General features: G+C 44.9%; 1 pseudogene across 1 annotated transcript; it reads right to left on the minus strand.

Moving 5' to 3' along the window:
* Positions 1–2,356: 2,356 nt before the first annotated feature.
* On the minus strand, positions 2,357–13,555 carry LOC311136051 (glycerophosphodiester phosphodiesterase domain-containing protein 5-like; annotated as a pseudogene). Its single transcript has 15 exons — positions 13,373–13,555; positions 11,498–11,601; positions 10,824–10,917; positions 10,653–10,712; positions 10,216–10,314; positions 10,020–10,113; positions 9,454–9,599; positions 7,528–7,610; positions 7,013–7,163; positions 6,390–6,614; positions 5,591–5,748; positions 5,351–5,498; positions 4,913–4,995; positions 4,620–4,699; positions 2,357–2,429 (listed from the first exon to the last, which is right to left on the minus strand). The product of its transcript is annotated as a glycerophosphodiester phosphodiesterase domain-containing protein 5-like (transcript).
* Between the last annotated feature and the right edge of the window lie 3,417 nt (positions 13,556–16,972).

Raw genomic sequence — 16,972 nt, forward strand, 5'->3', positions numbered from 1 at the left:
ACCACTTTGAAGATGCAAAATATTTTTTGGTGCGAAACTATTCACCCCCCCTATTCCAAGACATTTAAATGTTTCCCCTTAAACCAATTGAGTGTTGCTTTAGCAGTATGCTTAGGGTCATTGTCCTGCTGGAAGATGAATCTCCTTCCCAGTCTCAAATCTCTGGAAGACTGAAACAGGTTTCCCTCAAGCATTTCCCTGTATTTAGAGCCATCCATCATTCCTTCAATTCTGACCAGTTTCCCAGTCCCTGCCGATGAAAAACATCCCCACAGCATGATGCTGCAACCACCATGCTTCACTGTGGGGATGGTGTTCTCAGGGTGATGAGAGGTGTTGGGTTTGCGCAAGACATAGCGTTTTCCTTGATGGCCAAAAAGCTCAATTTTAGTCTCATCTGACCAGAGTACCTTCTTCCATATGTTTGGGGAGTCTCCCACATGCCTTTTGGTGAACACCAAACATGTTTGCTTATTCTTTTCTTAAAGCAATGTCTTTTTTCTGGCCACTCTTCCGTAAAGCCCAGCTCTGTGGAGTGTACGGCTTAATGTGGTCCTATGGACAGATACTCCAGTCTCCGCTGTGGAGCTTTGCAGCTCCTTCAGGGTTATCTTAGGTCTTTTTGTTGCCGCTCTGATTAATGCCCTCCTTACCTGGTCCGTTAGTTTTGGTGGGCGGCCCTCTCTTGGCAGGTTTGTTGTGGTGCCATATTCTTTAAAAAAAAATTATAATGGTTTTAATGGTGCTCCGTGGGAAGTTTCAGATATTTTTTTATAACCCAACCCTGATCTGTACTTCTCCACGACTTTGTCCCTGCCCTGTTTGGAGAGCTCTTTGGTCTTCATGGTGCCACTTGCTTGGTGGTGCCCCTTGCTTAGTGGTGTTGCAGACTCTGGGGCCTTTCAGAACAGGTGTATATATACTGAGATCATGTGACACTTAGATTGCACACAGATGGACTTTATTTTTAATTTTTTTCACTTCACCAATTTGGACTATTTTGTGTATGCCCATTACATGAAATCCAAATAAAAATCATTTTAAATTACAGGTTGTAATGCAACAAAATAGGAAAAACACCATGGGGGATGAATACTTTTGCAAGGCACTGTAAATCCCCTAGACAGGATGCAAGTTTATCGCAGGGCCTTAACCCCGATTATATTTCCTTAATGCTGAGTGCAGAGATTCATCAGATCCCATTTTCACAGTCTTTGGTATGACTCAGCCAGGGATTGAACTCACAACCTTTCAATCTCAGGGCGGACACTCTAACAACAAGGCCACTGAGTTGGTTAATATGTGGGGGTAAGCATAATATCCTTTTATTTATTGTACTATGTCAATATGTATTTGTTGCCAATGTTTTGGCGTCAAACTGGTGGCAGTTGTCAAGAAAAGTCAATAGTTGGAAGAGTTGCAGAGTTCATTGAAAATAATGCATTTGTTGATTAGATGCTTTTTTCATTAATTAGGCAATTTGTTCTTGAACATAGGGTATATCTACTAGAAACTCATGGACAATATTATATATTTTTAAAGTTATTCAAGAATAAATTACCAAAGTTACGATAGATTGCAATATATTTTCTGTTAATTACCAAAATTACTGAAGATTCTAATTGAACTTCAGTCTGGTCATATACACACATCTTATCGACCAGTAACTTTGGAAATTACCTGTAGCTTTGCAACCCAACCTGGGATAGAGTTTTATTCAAACCTGGGTTCTAATAGTTTCATTTTTCTTTGCGATACTTTGTTTGTACTTTTGTGACTACTTCATTAGTCCCCTTACGCCAGGAAAGCTCAATCAAGCAAAGCATAAGTATTAGAAAGAAAACAAACCCATACTAATTGAACTTCAGTCTGGTCATATACACACATCTTATCGGCCACTACTCTCACATACTAAGGAAAAGGTAAAGCGTTTGTGATTCACATAACTCAACACTGCAGTGGCTGCTGAAATGGAAAGGAACTGAACTCAAAATAAATTGAGAATATCTGGTTCAATAGTGTAGTAATCGCTTCCCAGCATCAGAGGGTGTCTGTGAAGAGTTGGTTATGGTCTGGGCTTTAATCTGGGATTTACGGATTCATTTCTATCCAATTAAATCATTTCTGCAAGTGACACATCAACATCAGCGCCACTTTCAGCTCAATGAACTATTTCTCATTCTCACTAAAAGTTACAGGGGGTTGCCAGGTTGAGCTCCGGGTTACCAGGTTGGGTCCTGGTGAGTTGCCAGGTTGAGGGTGAGAGTGAGGGAAGGAATGGTTTGTTTGAACTGAGTCTCACAGAGGAGATTGGTTGGTTGGTTCTCAGTGCTCTGAGACGGCTGCCAGGTTAAGCTCAGTGGCTAGTGGGCTTCCAGCAGGCTCTCCCAGGATGTTGACACTGGAGACGGACCACACATCACTCATCTCTGTCAGGGGGATGAGGTTAGGGGTTGACAAAGGTCCTTATCATTCATACATATGTAATAATGATTAATTAAGTAATATATTTAATACATTGTCTTTTTAATTTCAACCAATCTCTTTTCTAAGCCTATATAGCAGGGTTCCCCAACTGGCGGCCCACGAGCGGAATTTGACCCGCAAGTGATTTTTATTTGTCCCCCCAAGTTTTCTGAGCAAAAATAATAATAGTAATTTATTTATTTTTATTGATGGACATAAAAGACTCCAAGTGATTTGAATTTTGGAAATCTGTTCCAAGGTATTCCAATGCATAATAGAGAGATATATGCTATGTGATTGTATACAAACGTAAGCAAGGTTTGAAATTATTTTAGTTAGTCAAATATGATATCTGTTTGCAAATTGACCGCAAGAAGCCCAGTCTACATATTATTTGTAATTATGTTCCGGCACCCTGACCATCCATTCAAGAAAAAATCAGCCAGCCGCTGAATCTAATTGATGATCCCTGCTATATAGGTTAGTGCGTGCATGTGTACAGTGGGGGAAAAAAGTATTTAGTCAGCCACCAATTGTGCAAGCTCTCCCACTTAAAAAGATGAGAGAGGCCTGTAATTTTCATCATAGGTACACGTCAACTATGACAGACAAAATGAGAATAAAAATCCCGAAAATCACATTGTAGGATTTTTAATTAATTTATTTGCAAATTATGGTGGAAAATAAGTATTTCTGGCTCTCACAGACCTGTAACTTCTTCTTTAAGAGGCTCCTCTGTCCTCCACTTGTTACCTGTATTAATGGCACCTGTTTGAACTTGTTATCAGTATAAAAGACACCTGTCCACAACCTCAAACAGTCACACTCCAAACTCCACTATGGCCAAGACCAAAGAGCTGTCAAAGGACACCAGAAACAAAATTGTAGACCTGCACCAGGCTGGGAAGACTGAATCTGCGATAGGTAAGCAGCTTGGTTTGAAGAAATCAACTGTGGGAGCAATTATTGGGAAATGGAAGACATACAAGACCACTGATAATCTCCCTCGATCTGGGGCTCCACGCAAGATCTCACCCTGTGGGGTCAAAATGATCACAAGAACGGTGAGCAAAAATCCCAGAACCACACGGGGGGACCTAGTGAATGACCTGCAGAGAGCTCGGACCAAAGTAACAAAGCCTACCATCAGTAACACACTACGCCGCCAGGGACTCAAATCCTGCAGTGCCAGACGTGTCCCCCTGCTTAAGCCAGTACATGTCCAGGCCCGTCTGAAGTTTGCTAGAGTGCATTTGGATGATCCAGAAGAGGATTGGGAGAATGTCATATGGTCAGATGAAACCAAAATAGAACTTTTTGGTAAAAACTCAACTTGTCGTGTTTGGAGGACAAAGAATGCTGAGTTGCATCCAAAGAACACCATACCTACTGTGAAGCATGTGGGTGGAAACATCATGCTTTGGGGCTGTTTTTTTGCAAAGGGACCAGGACGACTGATCCGTGTAAAGGAAAGAATGAATGGGGCCATGTATCATGAGATTTTGAGTGAAAACCTCCTTCCATCAGCAAGGGCATTGAAGATGAAACGTGGCTGGGTCTTTCAGCATGACAATGATCCCAAACACACCGCCCGGGCAACGAAGGAGTGGCTTCGTAAGAACCATTTCAAGGTCCTGGAGTGGCCTAGCCAGTCTCCAGATCTCAACCCCATAGAAAATCTTTGGAGGGAGTTGAAAGTCCGTGTTACCCAGCGACAACCCCAAAACATCACTGCTCTAGAGAAGATCTGCATGGAGGAATGGGCCAAAATACCAGCAACAGTGTGTGAAAACCTTGTGAAGACTTACAGAAAACGTTTGACCTGTGTCATTGCCAACAAAGGGTATATAACAAAGTATTGAGAAACTTTTGTTATTGACCAAATACTTATTTTCCACCATAATTTGCAAATAAATTCATTAAAAATCCTACAATGTGATTTTCTGGATTTTTTTTTCTCATTTTGTCTGTCATAGTTGACGTGTACCTATGATGAAAATTACAGGCCTCTCTCATCTTTTTAAGTGGGAGAACTTGCACAATTGGTGGCTGACTAAATACTTTTTTTCCCCACTGTACATGTATCTCATATGTTACCAAAGCTAGCCATGGAGCAGAGACTGGGTAACTCCTACCAACACCCTCTAACTCACCTGTCCTGAACTTGCTGTAGGTGGCGTGTTCTAGTGTGGGTTTGCTGCCCGAACAGAAAGCCAAGCCTCGTTCTCGCCACCTGTCACCAACACAGTTACAGTCATCGCTACAAGCAGTGACACGACAGGAAGGGACACTACAGGAAGTGACATCACCGTTAAATCCAAAACAGACTGACCTTCATCCGAAGCTTCAATTTCACTCACATAACCAATCTACGTTTTTTATGTAGGCATATTAAAAGGCAACTTACGACGACCCTCGTTCTCTGTATTCTAGTGGGCTCACTCACCAGTGGAAGATGAAGATGATGAGGATTAGGATGAAGGACACCACGTCGGTGAGGACCCACATTAGATTGTACTCATCTGGAGTCTGAGAGAGAAAGACAGACAACCATTGTCTCTAGGTGTATTACCTTCACCAATCCAACCAATTTTAGATCTGTGATACTTCAAGGAAGATAGGATATAGGCTGCATTTGGGCCCTGTATCCTAATAATCGGTCCTTTCTCCCAAAGTGTGCACTTGTTCACTTCCCTTCATGGATTTGAAAGAAAATGACTGGAAAAAATAAATACCTGTATGATGGAAACTCTCTCTAGCTCATGCCTACACCAAATACAATGTTTTTACATTTGTGGAGAGTAGTGAACAAGTGCACACTTCCTGTGAAAAGAGAGATTATTGGGATGCAGAAGTATTTGTCCCGGGTTGTTGTTGTTCTCACCATGAGGAAGAGGGGTCTGGTGAGTTTGTTGAGGAGCTGTGGGGCATTGGTGGTGACAGACTGAGCCCCGGCGCACCAGGCCAGAGAGTAGAGCCACGGCTGGCTGATCACATACAGGTTGGTGCTGATGTTAGCCGCTGCATACTCACTGGGGGAAGCATCACAAACACACAGACAGATAATGAACAAACACATACCCACTTAACGCACAGACACACACACAAACAAACACAGACACACCTGATCATCTCTGTAGACATGGAGCTGTAGTGCAGGTTGAGTTGGACGATGTGGTTCTGCTGCAGCTCCTCCACTGGACCCCGTGACCCTGAGGTCTGCTGGAGGTCAGGGTCCATCTCCTGGACCAGGCTCCGCAGGTCTGGCGGCAGCCACAGCACCTGACACACACACGCATTCACACAGAGACACACACACACAGACTAGAGGTCTTTACGGATCCACCTGTACCCGAATACCTGAGACCCGATCCGGGACCCGATTGTCACAGGTCTCGGGTAGGTGTAATTTTAACTGACTTGTCCAAACGCGACTGCTGCAGTAGAGCGAGAGAGAGAGAAATTGTATAATTTATGCTACTGCTCTTTGCTTTTCACGAGAGTGGAGCTTGTAGCTTGTTGTTGTTATTGGCCAATCATAAGTCATCAAAGAGGCAATAGGCTACAGTCATAGAGCCTCCGTGTGGGGCAAAAGTTATATAAAAGTCTATACGGAATGGTTCTAGTTGTCCTCGGGGCCGTATGGAACGGGTCTCTATATTGTCAACATTTATTTATGCATTTCGGGTCCAGATGGGAAAGCCCCAGGTCCATTTCGGAACGGGTCCAACTTTTTGGACCCGTGAGGGGCCCTAACACAGACACAAAGTGAAGAAGTTTCCCCTAGTTGCAGATCTAGGATCTGCTTCCCATCCCCCAATCCTAACCTTAACCATTAGTGAGGAAAATGCAAAACTGAGATCAGCGTCTAGGGGCAATTTCACCCTACTCCTCTTTATAACATCGTCCCTCAGTGCCCTCACCTGGTGTGAGTGGATGGAGGACTCGTTCTGGATGAACTCAAGGGTGTGTGTGATCCAGGTGTCCCTGTAGGGGTGGCCCCGAGGGGGCCGGTAGAGGTCAAAGATCACCTGTTTGCCCCTCTGGGCCGCCAGCTCCAGGAAGTCCCTGAGGGAGCACACGGACTGGTTCTGTGCCTGCACCCTGTCCTCGGCACCCAGAGACCAGGCCGTGCCGAACGGGTCGCGCTGCAGAACCACCAGGGGGAGAGGGACAGTCAGTATACGGAATGCTTTGGCATAATGGCAAATCATATTGCATGGCGCAATGCAGGGGACAATGTAATATCACATTGTATTCTATAAAGTCGGTAGTTGTGCAATTGGAGTTGAGCAATTGATAACCTCCCAACCCCCATCGATAGTACTTTGGTGTAGTGACAAAATGTCTATCTTCTCTATCCATCATCTTATTATGTTGTCGTAACTACTTCCATTGGAGACAAACATGCCCTGGTTTCCCATCATACCATGTCCATGAAGCAAAATGATCATGATCTTTATTAAAAAGCAGTTCAAGACTAGGCTTATTTTACGTGACCCTAAGTCTTCCAGAGGTACTACCGCAGCGGCGGTTGGTGACTCACATAGAGGAACCAGGCCCCGGCGTTGAGGGTCTCCAGCTCCCCCCAGGTGAACATGGCCGCAGGGGCGTCCGTCCGGTTGGGGAACACCTTATGCACGTTGGTAGTCCTCCTCAGGGTGTGGTCGTGCATCAGGAAGGGCACCCCGTCGTAGCTACAGCAACGAGAGGAGGACATGGTAGTTACTGAGTTGATGATTATGGAGTTGACTGAAGTGCAGCACGATAACCCAGTCAAAGAGAGCCAGGTACTTTATCAATCCATCTATAATTTATTCAGGTATGTCAAAGTCTCCTTCAGTAAATGTTTTACTCCAATAAAAATGCCCAGGACTAGCATGGGAAAGAACCTGATGCCAATGGCTTGTTGATGATATGAGCTCACCAGCTATGTTGGGCTAACCTTGCATAGCAAGCTTGTTTCATAATACCCACGACTGGTGAGATAGACTAATGTTGGTACATGCTTAGGTACACAAGATGGACAGGGTGTGAGGAGGGTGGACAACCACCACTGACCTGATGGTGACGTCAGTCTCCAGACCTTCCCCTCCAGCCTCCACTGCCTTCTTAAAGGACATGAGTGTGTTCTCTGGAGCAAGCTGGGATTTCACACATACAAATAATTTTAACATACAGTTACCCTAAACAGAGAGGTGCTACCAGCACGGGTGATAAATAGCAGGCATAAAGATCAGTTCAGCAAACTAGCGCGTCTCACGATGGCTAATAACACAGCCCAAACGTTTTTACTTATACTGGCAACGCTTTTTTTTAATCTAACCACCACACTTCTTCTACTACTACTACTACTACTGCTACTACTACTACTGTTTAAAACCCTCCCTCCTTAACCCTGGGGCCCTGGGAGAGACACAAACTTTGTAGCTTTTTACTGATGAGGTAGGCTACCATCCCCCGCCTCAGCCTGACTATTGTTCAGTGGCATAGGGCACTTCACACCTATGTGTTAGGGACCAGTTTGCAAGGGAACTCAGTCAGCTGACCAAGGCCAGCCAATCACAGGCTCCACCTGCTGGGTAACAGACCCCCATTCCTGCTTGTGCTTGAGTTGTTTCTAGGAGGGCAGGTTGAGAAGGTGCTCTGTAAACTCCTGTCCTCCACTACATCTCATTACTGGACCTTTCCTGAATGGACAAGCATTCCCTGGACTTCCCCAACCCTGTGTTAGTGTGTCACTGAACATGTAAGTGGACTTTGTTAGGGTCCATGTGTGTATTTGATCTGTATACATGTTATAGGCTGCTATTCTGACCTACTAAGCAAAAGAGCAGTAACTGCTCAGAGTGAAACTGAGAGAAATGACTTCAACGTTTTTCTATTGTCCAGCCAAATGAATTGTAGGCAGATCATTGGAGCTGTGGTTATCTGTTGTCTTACTATGAGGTTATTTTTTATTCATATTGACCCTGACCTCTGACATGACCTTTGACCCTAGATGGCAGTTACTGCCTTCTTGCTTGGTACACCCATTTCCATTACGATTTTTTTTCTCATACAAACTTGTGTTAGTATATTTATTTGTCTGTGGCTGTCAGTGTCATATAGTTTGATACTTATATCAGCAAAGAACAATAAATAATACCAAGGTTTACCGTAGACACTGCAGCCCAAAGCTCAGTGAAACCAAGGTAAAAGACAGTAACTGACGTGAGGGATGCCAGTTACTGCCTTTTTCCTTGGTTTCACTTTAACTTTTTGCAGTTACTGCAAACATGACCCCCCATTTTCTCCATAATACAACACAATGGAGGCAGGATATTTGTCCCCTGTAGCTCAGTTGGTAGAGCATGGCGCTTGCAACGCCAGGGTTGTGGGTTCGTTTCCCACGGGGGGCCAGTATGAAAATGTATGCACTCACTAATTGTAAGTCGCTCTGGATAAGAGCGTCTGCTAAATGACTAAAATGTAAATGTAAATAAAGCATGTATTTAATGTCTATAAAATGTAAATAACTCATTTATTGACCAAATGTGCAGTTACTGCTCTTTTGCTTGGTAGGACAGTATGCTTCCTTAAGAAGTGTCTTTGTCAGGATTGCCTCCTTCTGTAATCCCATGTTACATAATTCACACAGTCTGCCCTTTGGCATAGTTCAGTGTAGTTTTATGTTAAGGCAATGAGGTAAAATCTCTCCTCATTGCTTTCTATGGGCCAAGATGTCATTGAATATCTTCACCTAAAATGGCCGTCCATTTGACGTCATCATGCCCCGGTCACTTCCTGATATGGTCATATCCACATTCAACATGGCCGCTTGTTAGTATGTTAGCCTTTGTAGTTTTAACACGGATGCTAACTTGCCCTTACTGTCCATACTACTGTGTGGTATTACCTAGAGCCTTAGGCCTACTAGCCCTTGGCCTGCTAGCATGCTAGCTCCCCCTGTACATGTTGTATACTATGCTAGTCAGGCCTACCCACCATGGGTGCCCCTCTGTGCCCGATGAGGGCTGGAGCGGGGCCCAGAGCACACTCTTTTTTGAGGCAGGGTGAGTACAAGCCCAGGGGAACCAGGTAGAGGGCACACAGCACCGCCAGGTACAGCCCTATGATGAGCGTCCGCCCAACTGGAACACACACACACTGTTCATTAAGGGATACAGATATCCATTTCTGGTTGATTCATTTCCTTAAGACCAAAGACATTACACCATAATACACATTTTGTAAAACAAATAATTCAAATTAAACAAAACATGAATATCTACCGCTGTATTGACTATATGCAGACATATTATACGTTTGAGATCAGCGGAGGCTGGTGGGAGGAGCTACAGGTACCATGCCATTGAATCCATTCCAGCCATTACAATGAGCCCGTCCTCCTATAGCTCCTCCCACCAGCCTCCTCTGATTGAGATAGAAAACCTCCCTGAAGTTTCCGTCCTTGCCATGGGTATGACGTCAGTATTTGCCTAATTCTACTCTGTAATTTGCATATTATTTATACAGCTGCTCAAACAAGCCCCAGCTACTCAAAGTCTCACCTTTCTTATTGATGCAGAAGAAATGCAAGGCTATTGGCCAGGACAGCAGACTCATCAGCAAGACTCCTCCCATGTGTAAATATGGCGCCGTCACCTATTCAAAACATAAACAAATTGCAGAAGGTGAGGGAAAGACAGAGAATAAAGAGATAGGGATGACTATATAGACGAAAGAAGGAAAAAAGGGAGGCCCCACCTGGAAAGAGAGGAGGAGAGTGGTCCACTCTTTGCTCCATAGGTCAGACAGCACTGCTGTGGCCACAATGGAGAAGGCTAGAGTCACCAGGATACCAATCTGGCAACACACCCAGAGTTAGGACAACAGACAACCATTAGCACCATACTCTATTCACACTACTGAGCACTTCATTCACCTAACTTATTTTTTCAGGATCTATCCATAAATCTTCAGCATTTATTTTAACTTGAGTCTTTTCTTCTACCAGGCAGTCAGCAATTTCTTCTAGGTCAAATCATTAATTTCATCTAGTCACAGAAGAATGGATGGATGATTGTCCAGCTTATGGGCCATAAGGACAAAGATAATGTCTGGGAGAGACAAAGAGATGTATAGGTCACATGAGGAGGTAGAGAAGTAGGCAGAGAGGAAGTTGAAAGGAGTGCGGACGTTACCTTGTGGCCCCAGTGTAGGTACAGCTTCTGTCCCTCTGACAGCAGACACACAGCCAACAGCTACAACTCAAAACACACACACCTCATTTCAGACAGATCACTCCCCCCCAGTGAAGCCCCATGCCCCCTACCCCTCAAACAAACAAAAAAACACACAAATACACCCCTCACCAGCAGCAGAGTGACGTAGCTGAAAAAGGCGGCAGCGATGACCAGCAACACAACAGACCAGGGGAACCAGAAACCCAGGATCCCAAAGTTAAACCTGGAAAGAGAGAAAAGGGGAAGAAAGCAAGAGTGAGAGGATGTCGAGAGTTGAGAGAGAGGATGTGTGTGTGTGTCACACAAGAGGGAGAGAGTGAGTGAGAGAGCAGGAGACACAGAAAGAAAGCAGAGAGTGCAGCAGTTAGACAGTGAACAGTCAGCACCAGAGACACTATTTGTGACTATACAGTATGAGGTAATGTTGTTTGTGTGTGTGTGTATAATGTATGTGTGTGCGCTTGAGTCATTATATAATTGCATGCTTGTTCATAAAGTACTTTGATGTGTGTATACATTACATTACGAATATATACTTGACTAACCTGTACCCCATAACATTGACTCGGTACCGGTACCCCCTGTATATAGCCTCGTTATTGTTATTTTATTGTGTTATTTTGTATTTCTTAAAATGTTGTTTTACTTTAGTTTATTTAGTAAATATTTTCTTAACTCTTTCTTGAACTGCATTGTTGGTTAAGGGCTTGTAAGTAAGAATTTCACGGTAAGGTCTACACCTGTTGTATTCGGCGCATGTGACAAATAAAATGTGATTTGATTTGATATACTAGCAGACCTACCAGTCAAAATCATTGTAGTCATTCTGAGCTTCACTCCAGAAGTAGAGGAAGACCAGCGTGAGACAGAACGTCAAGATGAGGAGAGCAAAGCTGACACACTCCAACTGCAGGATAGAGAAACACAATAAGTCCCACAGACTTCATATCAAATTCATAGCCCATATACAGCCTTCGGAAAGTATTCAGACCCCTTGACTTAAATTGTTTTTTTTCCTCATCAACCTACATACAATACTCCATAATGACAAAGCAAAAACAGAAATATTACATTTACATAAGTATTCAGACCCTTTACTCAGTACTTTGTTGAAGCACCTTTGGCAGCAATTACAGCCTCGGGTCTTCTTGTGTATGACACTACAAGCTTGGCACACCTGTATTTGGGGAGATTCTCCAATTCTTCTCTGCACATCCTCTCAGGCGCTGTCAGGTTGGATGGGGAGCGTTGCTGCACAGCTATTTTCAGGTCCTTCCAGAGATGTTCGATCGGGCTCAAGTCCGGGCTCTGGCTGGGCCACTCAAGGACATTCAGAGACTTGTCCCGAAGCCACTACTGCGTTGTCTTGGCTGTGTGCTTGGGGTCGTTGTCCTGTTGGAAGGTGAACCTTCGCCCCAGTCTGAGGTCCTGAGCGCTCTGGAGCAGGTTTTCATCAAGGATCTCTCTGTACTTTGCTCCGTTCATCTTTGCTTCAATCCTGACTAGTCTCCCAGTCCCTGCCACTGAAAAACACCCCCACAGGTTTCCTCAAGACGTGATGCTTGGCATTCAGGCCAAAGAGTTCAATCCTAGTTTCATCACACCAGAGAATCTTGTTTTTCATGGTCTGAGAGTCTTTAGGTGCCTTTTGTCAAACTCCAAGCGGGCTGTCATTTTACAGAGGAGTGGCTTCCTTCTGGCCACTCTACCATAAAGGCCTGATTGGTGGAGTGCTGCAGAGATGGAACTCTGGAGTTCTGTCAGAGTGACCATTGGGTTCTTGGTCACGTCCCTGACCAAGGCCCTTCTCCCCCGATTGCTCAGTTTGGCCGGGCGGCCAGCTCTAGGAAGACTCGTGGAGGCCACTGTGTTTTTGGGGACCTTCAATGCTGCAGACATTTTTTGGTACCCTTCCCCAGATCTGAGCCTCGACACAATCCTGTCTCGGAGCTCTACGGACAATTCCTTTGACCTCATGGCTTTTACTCTGACATGCACTGTCAACTGTGGGACCGTATATAGACAGGAGTGTACCTTGCCAAATCATGTCCAATCAATTGAATTTACCACAGGTGGACTTCAATCAAGTTGTAGAAACATCTCAAGGATGATCAATGGGAGCTCAATTTCGAGTTTCATAGCAAAGGGTCTGAATACTTATGTAAATAAGGTATTTCTGTTTTGTATTTTTTATAAATCAGCCAACATTTCGCTTTGTCATTATGGGGTATTGTGTGTAGATTGATGAGGATTTTTATTTTTTTAATCCATTTTAGAATAAGGCTGTAACGTAACAAAATGTGGAAAAAGGAAAGGGGTCTGAATACTTTCCGAATTCTCTGTATGCATTTATACCCTAGAATGCTTTCCATACAGTTGACGGCGTGCCCTTTGAACTCTGAAGAGAGGGAGGAATGCGAGGAAAAAGCTCCTTATTGGCTTAACAATGATTGTAAAACCGTGGCAGTACAAATTATGTAAGCAATGCTAGAGAGGGATATTGACAGAGTGAGGGAGAGAAAGAGAGTGTGTGTTTGACTCACGTTGTGAGATTGGGTGTGCACAGAGAGTGTGCACAGAGAGAGTACATTGTAGTAGTGTGTGTGTGTGAGTATAGCCTCTGCTCCATCAGGGTTGTAAAAACATCCTGTAAAATCACAGTCCCTGACTTCTCTAACCTTGCTGCAGCAGCAGTCTCCCGGTGTGGCGCGGGTCCTCTGGTAGCGTCTCCATTGACAGCCGTAGAGGCCGGCCAGGCATGAGACATAGGGCTGGTGCTCGTAGCGCTGTAGCAGCCGCCGGCGCACCACACGCAGCTTCCCCAGCTTGAGCTTGGACAGGGTGGTCGGAGAGGGGCCCATGGCTCACACACACAGCACCATCACTGATCACACACCAGAGAGAGAGAGGAGGAAGAGGTGGAAGAAGTGAATGATGAGAGGAGCGTAAGGAGCTTGGAATGGGAAGGGAGAGAGTAATGGGAGAAATAGTGTTAATATTGTAGCGACCTTAACCCAAGCCCACATAGAGGTCTTGTCAAGGGGTTCGGATTTCACTAGGTCCCAGGTTCAAGTCCCGGTTGGAACTATTGCCTAACTTCATCACAAAGGTAGAGATAGTGGAGAAGGACAATATGTAAAAGGAAGTTAAGTCTAAACTTAACCCTGGCCCCCAAACACTTCACAATTGCTGTAGGCCTAGATAATGAATCATAAAACCATACTAGGTAGGTGATAAACAGGCTAGGTAAAGGACAAGTCCCATTCTGACACACATCTTCATTTTCACAATGCTTCAGTTTGGGATGGTGACTGCTATGTTCTGTTAATTACTGATGTCCCCTTTAAGAACGGAGCGCCCTTGATCATGCACAGTTTTGCCCTATGTTATTCTTGTACTAACTAGCTTAGTAAATGTGAAGCTCCAGTTCACTTCCTTGTATTCGGAGTCTTTCTGATTATATCAATTAGTAATAAGAGCTAAGACACTACAATGGTGACGAGGAAGATTACCTACAGTGTGCATCACGAATGCAGATGGAGCTTGTAGAAAAAGGGGACGATTTTGACCCTGTAGCGCAGCTAGCAAGCAGTGACGACGAGGGGAGTGCTGACGAGAACGAGGCGGCAGATCAAAGACCCGCGGAGCCGGAGGTAAAGAGAATGGCTAGCATTGGGAAAATAGATGTGTTTGATGACACGCAAGAAAACTGGGCAACTTACATTGAAGGACTGGAACAGTACTTCATTGCAAACAACATTACTGATAACAAGAGAGTACCAGCGTTGTTGAGATTGATTGGCCCAAAAACGTACAGTTTGCTAAGAGATCTGACTGCCCCTCTGAAGCCCTCCAATAAAACATTCACAGAGATTGTGGAGATATTGCAAAATCACCTATCACCTAAACCACTCCTCATCGCGGAATGTTTTCGTTTCCACAAGAGAGACCAGAATGAGGGGGAGGGTGTTAGTACATATGTAGCAGAGTTGAAGAAACTGTCTGAGCATTGCCAGTTTGGAGAGAACCTTAATGACACGTTAAGGGATAGATTTGTTTGTGGACTGAAACATGAACACATTCAGAAACGTTTGCTCACAGAATCAGATATCACTTTTGCAAAGGCTGTTGAAATTGCTGTAGCTATGGAAATCGCAACCAAAGATGCAATTGAGTTGCAAAGTAAAATAAATACCGACCTTCTAACACAAACATCCCTGCACTAGTTCACGCAGCCGACCAAGAAATGCAACAGGCGTGACAGAGATTGTCACAGAGCAGAGGACTGCCATTTCAAAGACGAAATTTGTCACAAATGCAATAGAAGGGGGCACATTCAAAGAGAATGCAGACCAAAATACAGTCACAGCAGGAAAAATTGGAAAATGAAAGGGTCTGTGAATGCACTAGCAGAGAACAGTGGCAGTGATTCAGATGAATAATTCATTGGTACAATGGAGTTAAACACAGTGACTTCTCCCAGCAGTAGCATAATATGGGTGACACCAGAAATCGAAGGCAAACCCCTCAAAATGGAGCTGGATGGGGCCTCCCGAGTGGCGCAGCGGTCTAAGGCACTGCATCGCAGTGCTTGAGGCTTCACTACAGACCCGGGTTCGATCCCAGGCTGTGACCGCAGCCGACCGAGAGACCCATGAGGCAGATGAACAATTGGCCCAATGTCATCCGGGTTAGGGGAGGGTTTGGCCGGCCGGCATGCATGCATGCTGACTTCGGTCGCCAGTTGTACGGTGTTTTCTCCGACACATTGGTGCGGCTGGGTTAAGCGGGCAGTGTGTCAAGAAGCAGTGCGGCTTGGCAGGATCGTGTTTTTCGGAGGACGCATGGCTCTCGACCTTCGCCTTTCCTGAGTTCGTACAGGAGTTGCAGTGTTGGGACAAGACTGTAACTACCAATTGGATATCACGAAAAAGGGGTAAAGCCAGATTTTTTCCATACTCCCTGAGACCAAAGGTGGAAGTGGAAATCGATCACTTGCAGGATACAGGGATCCTGACGAAAGTGGACAGAAGCGAATGGGCCACACCCATTGTTCCTATTGTAAAGAAAGATGGGTCTGTTAGAATGTGTGGGGACTTCAAGGTAACTGTGAATTCAATGTTGCATGTGGACCAATACCCCCTGCCACGTCTGGATGACATCTTTGCTGCACTAGCTGGTGGGAAACACTTCAGTAAAATCGACCTGAAACAGGCTTACCTGCAGCTACCGGTTGAAGAGAGCTCCAAACAGTACCTGACAATAAACACACACAAAGGTCTATACAGGTATAACTGCCTGGTTTTTGGCATTGCGTCGGCCCCAGCCATTTGGCAACAAACTATTGACCAGGTTTTGCAAGGAATCCCAGGAACCCAGTGTATCCTGGATGACATGATCATAACATGATGCACAGACAAAGAGCACCTGGCTAACCTGGAAGAGGTCATGAGAAGACTGAAAGAGTATGGACTACAGGCAAACTTACAGAAGTGTGCGTTCTTCAAAGACAATATTGTCTTCTGTGGACATGAAATCGACCGCAATGGATTACACAAAACACAGGACAAAATCGATGCAGTGGTAAAGGCACCACGACCGCAAAATGTGACAGAAGTGAGATCTTTCACTGGACTGATCAATTACTACAGAAGATTCCCCCCAAACCTTTCAGCAGTACTCCAGTCTCTCAATCTGCTCCTGGAAAAGAATATGACATGGCAGTTGGCAGCACAGTGTGAAAATGCGTTTCTTGAGGTAAAACGGCTCATCACATCTGATCAGGTCCTGATGCATTACGACCCCGAACTGCCAGTGAAGTTGGCTTGTGATGAGTCCCCATATGGCTTAGGCACCGTCCTTTCACACACACTGAAAGATGGGTCAGAGAGGCCAGTGGCCTTTGCGTCACAAACTTTAATGACGCAGTGAAGAATTATTTCACAAATCGACAAAGAAGCACTGGCGCTAGTGTGGGGCGTCAAGAAATTCCATGCATACCTATATGGCAAGCGTTTCACACTGGTTACGGATCACCAGCCGTGGCTTTCCATTTTCAGTCCAAAGAAAGGCATTCCGGCAATGACAGCGGCAAGGTTACAGCGATACGCCTTGTTCCTTGCCGGTCATATGTATGACATTGAGTTTAAGCCGTCGTCCCTCCACACAAATGCAGATGGATTATCCAGACTGCCCTGTACAAGAGAAAGACAAAGGAGTGTGGATGCAGTGGATATTTTCCATACCTCTCAGCTCGAGGCACTACCTGTCACAAGCAC

This window comes from Coregonus lavaretus (assembly GCF_964263955.1).
Source record: "Coregonus lavaretus genome assembly, chromosome: 10".
NCBI lineage: Eukaryota > Metazoa > Chordata > Actinopteri > Salmoniformes > Salmonidae > Coregonus > Coregonus lavaretus.